Source organism: Pinus tabuliformis, chromosome X (assembly GCF_031772625.1).
Source record: "Pinus tabuliformis cultivar Carrire ecotype Pingquan chromosome X, CPIR1, whole genome shotgun sequence".
Lineage (NCBI taxonomy): Eukaryota > Viridiplantae > Streptophyta > Pinopsida > Pinales > Pinaceae > Pinus > Pinus tabuliformis.
In genome coordinates this window covers 1,078,058,823-1,078,067,095 of record NC_142308.1, presented here as the reverse complement: position 1 = coordinate 1,078,067,095, position 8,273 = coordinate 1,078,058,823, and positions in this window count along the sequence as shown.

Below are 8,273 nucleotides of genomic sequence, written 5' to 3'. Positions count from 1 at the left end.
CTCATGAATGAGGTAACCACAATGATTAAATCTACAGACTCTATTTACAAAAAAATAAATCAAATAAACACAGAGTTTGTATTGGGGTTCAATGGTTCCAAATCATTTTATCATTATTACAAATCAAATGCATAATTTTCAAAGATAATAAATATAAACCAGATGTTTTTTTATTGACTTTGACTTTTTGATTCTTGTTAGTTATATTTTTCGATTATTTCCCATTAATAAAAATTTTAATAATATTTGATTTTAATAAATTAATTTAAATATTATTTTTCAAAAACTAGCCATTTAATATAGTCATTACTTAATAATATCTGTTAGTATCATAATTTAAATATTATTTTTCAAAAATAATCATTATTTGAAATTATGGTCTCTACATTTCTCTCTATTTAAGTCATTGCCATGATCTGCCTCTTCATCTGGTCCTGATGATGAACCACACTGGTTGGTTCGAAACGCATCGGCAAAACAATTTTGTTATGTGATTTCTACTGAAATACTTTTCATAAATAAATCAGATTCATAATACTTCCCGGATCTAGCAGACCATCAAATAAATTAATATCCTCATAGCATATGATAAATTACAGATTTAATTCTATGATTAATATTCACATCAAAAATACATATCATGTTCTCACCAATATTCACCATGCAAATATCCACACAATTCCCAGATATTATGTGTGAAACAATTGTAAATCAAATATAAATTGATGATTTGTATAGATCTTGGAAAGATAGAGCATAAATTTGTGCACACAGATCTACTAGATCCAAAAAACTTTGATGGTTAACACACCACGAGGAAAAATCACACACACCTTCAACAAACTAATCAAACCACTCAATAAATAAACAAAAGAGGTGACGATTTGGGTTGGTTGGGCCAAAACCAACCATCTCATCCTCTATATAAAAAACTAAATTACAGAGACAAGATCAATCATAAAGTGCCCAAATAGATGAAATAAAACATGGCATGAGTCTTTTGAGTTAATGATACTAAGTTTATTACATTAGCAACCATATGCTTCAAATCCAAACCAACAATATAAGATTAAAATAATACTATCCTTCCTAGTAGAGTCCATCGTTGCTCTTTTTATACATCTTACATTACGAATTTAGGTTGTAACAGCCCATTTTCTTCAAATCTAAGCATGATTCAGAAATCTAGCAATTTATGCATTTTTAACAAATATTCTTCAAATAACCCTTTGTATCTACTAGACCATGATGAATTTTAGAAAAATGCCCTTAGATAACTCAACTACATGTATAGGGAGAAAAACCCATGTCCTTGAATTTTTAGATTCACCCTCATTTGCATGCAAATCGAGGAGAAAGTTGGTTTTCTAAATTTTGATGTGAATTTGGGCTAAGGCATTAATTATTTTCTAAAAATCCATTTGTATGACTTGGGTGTGTTTTAACTCATGTGGGAGCATTAAAAATCATTATCGACTCAAATTGTGTCTTAGTTTTCTCCCAGAAGTGCGCCAATATGTCGATCGCCAAATGAGTGCAGGAACTACACTTGGTGCAGGAACAGGTCAGTGAAAGATAAGCATGCCTTTGACTGTTAGATAGGGTCCACAATAGTCTCAAACATGTGCTTGTACTTCCATGTAGCATCGGTCTGCGTGGTAAGCTTAAATGATAAAGTGGTCCACACGTACTTTAACTCGGGTGCAGGATATTTATGGAGAGAAAGAATTGCACATACCTTGATTAGTGGATTTTTTATGATCATAATCCTTAGATAATACATACAAATGAGAGAATTTGAATTGGAAATAATGATTACCTATCAAATTTTTAAATATTATGAAAATTAAACATAATTCTTCATTATTATGTCAAAAAGGAGGTGGTGGTGCTGAGTAATAATTCAAAATTGGTAAAACAAGGGGGTAAAATAAGACATCATGGAGGAAAATATATAACAATTATGGGACTTGACAATAGCTTGATTTTATCTAAATCTTCTTCCCTTGGTTCAAACCAATATTTTCCTTCATGGGGGTCAAGAGGAATAATTATCTTCTTATTAGTTCCTTTTAATTTAATTATGTCTTTTTCTAAAGATATAATGGCTTTCATCCTTCGACCCCATGGTCTCCCGAATAAAGTTGGATAAGCTGGAATTACATTGACTAAGTTGATAACCTCAAAGTCGACAAAGGTTGGAATTCCCATAATCAATGTTTCAATTTGTAACATTGTTCTGACTGGCTCAATTAACCTCTAGTGAGATAATTTAAGATAGTTAGTTGTCATGTGAAGTGATAGTTTTCCCGAAATAATCTTGGTTTCTCGAAAGTATATTTACTTTCAATCCAAGGTCAACTTGTTTCACCATATATCCATTTATTTCTAAGTTGACCAGGGGTCATGATCATCTAAGTGTTTTCCCTGTGAAAGATGGCACAAGTTTTTACATTGATTTATTCCTCCATTGCAATCTTTTAATATATTTAAGAGTTCAACAAGATGACCAACTCAAATTGTTCCTCTTTTATTAATTCCATAAATTCCTAGAGTAAAGTATCCTCTGTTGGTTTCTATGAGTCAACTTCATTTCTGAAAAATTCAACTGATTTTTCCATAGTATCATTCTAAACTTGCTTATCCGAGTATTTATGATCTCGATCTTGGAGGGAGGCCCCCAAGATCTGAAAAAAAAAATGAAATGCAAGAAGAAAAAGAGGAGAATTCCCAATAAACAAAACCACAAAGAAACTTTTTATTAAAACCGATAATAATTGTAAAGGCTACATTGTGGCGGACCATCTGTCCTTTTACAAAATGTGACTTGTTACTTATAGTATTTTTCAGTTACAATACCACGGGTCAATTCCATGGGTGAATGAATACCATGGGTGGATTTTACAATACCACGGGCGGATGCCATTTACAATACCATGGGTAAATTCCATGGGTCGATGAATAATATGGGTGGATGAGTACCATGGGTTGATGCCATTTTCCATTTGGATCATTCCTCCCTCCTTAAGAAGCAATGGTCCCCATTGCGTAAAGTTCCCTCCTGTGAAGCCTTTGTGGAATATGAAGAGCCACTAAAGATAAGGGTTTTATATGGTTAACCCAAAACCCTGATAAACGAAGATCCGAGGATAGAGATACCCTGTAATGCTTGTGACCAATTGTGATTCTGACAGTGTGCGGCCTAGCAAATGGACTTCGATGACAAGGATTTTATGCGGTTGACCCATAACCATGATGTTGGTTGCTGATGAAGTAGCAGGTGCTTACATAGCCTGGGGTGGGAGGGCACATCTCCAAATAACCCAAGCCGATTCATGCTCCAGAATTAAAATGGACATAACTCGGCCAATATAACTCAGAATATTTATTATAACATGTTTTTGGAAGTAGAAGGATCATTTTGCATCTTCCCATGAGTTGGAAATCCTTATCTGGGCACTCTGAGATCTCAGATTCGTGCTGCAACAGTTCCGCCGTCACAAAAATTCTGATAAAATAACTGATTTTAAATCAGCAATATCTCCCACATCCGGACTCCGATTTGACCCATTTTTTTTTGAAATTGGGTGATTTTTCGAGAGGAATCCAGATTTGGTATTTTCTTTTGTAAAATTTGTACCAAATGTTTCAGATCTGATTTGAAAAGTCGCCGCCCAAAAAATTCCTGCAAAAAAATGAAAAAAGAAAAATTCTTCCTGCTTGACCCAAGAAAGTGCTCTGTGGAGGTTGTAGCACATGCCTCAAGTTTGTTGAATATTGTTGCAAAATTTGAAACTGAAATATGCATAAAACCCTCATTCCCATGGAATCATAACCTGCTCTGATACCACTGATTCGGATCTTGGGGGGAGGCCTCCAAGGTCTAAAAGATTGAAATGGATCTTGGGGGGAGAGACCCTCAAGATCTGAAAGATTGAAATGGATCTTTGGAGGAGAGACCCCCCAAGATCTGAAAACTTGAATTGCCAGAAGAAAAATAGGAGAATGCCCAATAAACAAAACCACAAAGAAACTTTTATTTAAAATAGTAATGGAAATAAACCAGCTAGGGCGATGGTAGCTTATCTCTGAGAAGAGATGTGCGGCTACATACCTCTGAACTGTAAAGGCTACATTGTGGCGGACCATCTATCCTTTTACAAAATGTGACTTGTTACTTATAGTATTTTTCAGTTACAATACCACGGGTCAATTCCATGGGTGAATGAATACCATGGGTGGATTTTACAATACCACGGGCGGATGCCATTTACAATACCATGGGTAAATTCCATGGGTCGATGAATAATATGGGTGGATGAGTACCATGGGTTGATGCCATTTTCCATTCGGATCAATTTAGCAGTACTTTTAGTAGGTCGAAAGATTCGTTGATTCCAGATTGTATTTTCTTGACCCATGTCGGACCTAGTGATGACATGCAAGTTTTTCAGATTTAGAATATCTTGCTTTGGAACACACTATAACAAATTGATGGCTCTCTTATTTAATATATTTGCAAGAATTATAGGGAAATCCTCCAATGAGTGCTCACCCAGACCACACATATTACAAAAACGTAAGTTGGTCTTGTATTTTAATGGACAACTAGGTGTTGTGTGGCCCTCTTGCCATCATGTAAAATAATATAAAATTCCTTGACCTCGACCATAGCCACAACCTCAGCTATTGTATCCTTTGCATCGAACACCATATCCTCCTCTTCCATTTCCACTTCCCCTTTGTATAGTTGATTCATTATATTTCTCCAAAGCTTGAGTATGGTAAACAACATGATAATTGGGATTATTCTTTGCATTCAACTAACATTCTTTAGTTGAGAAGATATTATCCTCACATATGACACACCATTTCGGCTTAGTATTACATAAATTAAACTGGAACTCCTTAGTATTGTGGTTCAACGTAATTTTACATATTTTGTAATATGTATCCGACTAAACTTGTCGAATGTCTTGATCAAAATAATCACCAAATTTACAGTTACCTTTGGTATGCCCTTCACTTTTGCAATCAATACACAAAATATTTTTTTTAGGGATAATGCCAATAACTAGCTTTGCAATTATTCAATATTTTCTTCTAGTATATTGTCAGTCATCGAGGTGTTCGACTACATGAATTATTTGTTTCAATGCTTTGATCCAATTTAAGGACTTCTTCACATGTCTATACTTCATGCATCCTCAGTGGTCCTCGGATTTTCTATAATAGACCAATAACGCACCATTGGACTAATAATGCTTCATCAATAACATATGGAATTTCACTTAATAAATCTTTGAATTGTTTGTCATATTCCCTTACTAGTTCATGTGGATGATGTTTAATCTCTTTCAGTTTTTGCGATGCAAGATGTTTAACATTTTATGCTTTGAAAAAGGAGAAAAATATTGATTTAATATCGTTTTTGTTTTTCAACTATTTTTTTTGATATTCATATACCAAGTGTGTGCTTTCTTTTGAAGAGTGATTGCAAATTGGGCCATTCGTTTATCTTCATCAGTAATGTAATTAGTGTCTCAAAACTTATCACAAACAAATCAATATTTCTTTAGATCCTCATCTCCTTCATAAAGGGGAATATGACTTAGCCCCATTTTTACTGGCGGAGGTGTAGTTTTAACTATTGTGTTGTGAATCATGGAATGGTCAGTATTATCAACTTTTACTTATGGTTGTTGTGTCTAGTGTGGATATTTTCTTGATTGTCAACTTCTACAGAATTTATTAATGTTTCATTGATTTGACAACCTTTATCTATATATTCAATGAACTGACTTGTTATGGGTCGTGACTCTTCGACGCCCAGACTTGTATCTTCATATTAATCAACAGATAATAATTGTGGCGAAGGGGTATGTTCATCAGATCTAATATGGAGAAGTATGCCTTCATTTTCTTGATTATCAATCCATTTTTGGTTTACAGTAGGAATTTCAATTTCTAGTTGATCACTTAAATTACCTTGTTCATCTCTCATGTACCAAACTATGGATGCTTTTGAATTAATATGCAATCGTTGTTGGAGGAATTATCTAATGGCGGGACATGGTATTGATGCAACTGGCGATCATGTTAATTGTTGACCAGAGTCTTTGATTTCCATCTTGTCTACTTTCCTTCTAGGGCTTACTTGTAGACTATTAGTCTCTATTGGAACAGATAATGCTATGCCTCTCAATTTTTGATGATGAGAATCAGAGGAGCCCCATGAATATTCACTCGCATGCTCCTAAGTTTGAATTTTGTTTCTCTAGTATTCTTCTCTTATTTATTCTTGTAGATTCTATCTCTTATCTCATGCTAACTTTTGACTATCATTCGACTATTTATATAGTTGAAATCCATTAAAAGTATTTCATTGATTGTCTTCATCTTGTAGTTTCTTTGCAATCGATCATTTTCCTCCCATTTTAATTTATTAATACATCTCATTTTCCTTCTTTTCCTTTTATAATTTATTCTTCACAAATCATTACTCCCCCATGTTGAGTCAACTTACCATCAGTCGACAAAGGAAAAATCAACACCCATTTTTTATTTGCTTAAGAAACAATCCCATGCTTCTTTTGTACTTTTATAGCAAGCATCGAGGAACTTCTCCCAGACGATCAATTTCTGAAAATGGTCAAAATTTAATGGTTCTTGAAGAGGTGGTCGGTATTCTACTATATGGTCGACTCATTTCTCAAGGAGAAACTTGTGTAGCAAGGTCAGTATGGTACAGAAAAAATAAAAATAATAAATAAAATAAATAAAATAATAAATAATAAATAAAATAAAGCAAAGTAAAAAAAAAATTAAAAAATTAAAAAATCATCAAAAATCCTTGCTTTAATTCAATCAATAGAAATTTGTTCTTATATTGCTTGTTCCTCCCAAAATTCATCCAAGATATTTTTGATCCACTCGTGCAAGTTGGTTCGACTATTGTTTGTGAGTTTCAATTTCAGCCGACCCTCATCCTATTAAACTAAAATAATAATAATAATAATAAATAAATAAATAAACAAATAAACAAATAATCATCAAAAAATCTTGCTTTAATTCAATCAATAGAAGTTTGTTCCTCCCAAACTTCATCCAAGATATTTTTGATCCACTCGTGCAAGTTGGTTCGACTATTGTTTTTGAGTGTCAATTTCAGTCGATCCCCATCTTGTTTTTGTCGCATTAGTTCTCTAGTCGAAGAACTTCTTAATATTATCAATTTAGCAGGGACTCCTTCAACAAATCAGTTGTGTGCTTCTGTTAAAAATGTTCCCTAGCCTCTGCAATCGACAATCTATTTCACCTCTCATAGTTCTTTAGGTAGCTTTTAATCTTCATCTACCACCACTATTGCATTTCTTCTAAAGTTACCATTTATATTTAAATGTTATAAGCACTTGAGTCCAATACTACCAGCAATGGAACCAATGTTGTAGTCTAGCAGATAGTGTGCATTGGTTACCAATAGAAAGGACAACAAGAACTCACATAATCATATGCAACATAAGAATAGTAGAAGAGACACAAAGTAGCGAAGAATCGGTGAAGCAGTACTTTATATTATATTCTCTTTGAACCATTACATTAATGTGCATATATTCATGTGTGTGTGTGTGTGTGTTGACAATTATAACAGTTTAATTGTCAGAACCGGCTATCTATAACTGACTTAACGAGTCGAATCGATTAGCAAGTCAAATAACTTTGCAATATATATTTTTTATGTTGACTCGATTTGTTTACTCGACTAATTCGACTAGTCCCTCCAACTCAGAGCATGCATTCTAGAAACAACTTCTTCCTTTCTCCCCTTCTCTTCGTCCTTTTGTTGAAATCTACTATTTGTTCTAAAATTTACCATAAGTAAGGTATTTTATTATTTAGCACATAGGATGGAAGCATGTGACGTCCTTACATTTCCTATTATATCCTAATGTAAGTGCACCACACTTCAATGTACTAATATCAAATTTTATTGAGCACTTCACTGCATTCTAGATATACTCTTTGGCATGGTTCACAAAAAATCAATTCATATAAGGGATGAAAGAAATAATAATATAAGATAACATACTAGTGCATTTACTTATTCTTGCATAAATATTTGAAATATACATGAACGTGAAGTTGGCATGGTGATCAAGACCATCCTAACCCTATGACTCATAGTGGTGGGACGAGTGCATCTAGAAGAGAGGATGGCATGTAGAGTTTTGGAGGCTTTACAAATGCATCAGTATTGGCCTTCCTTCTAGACT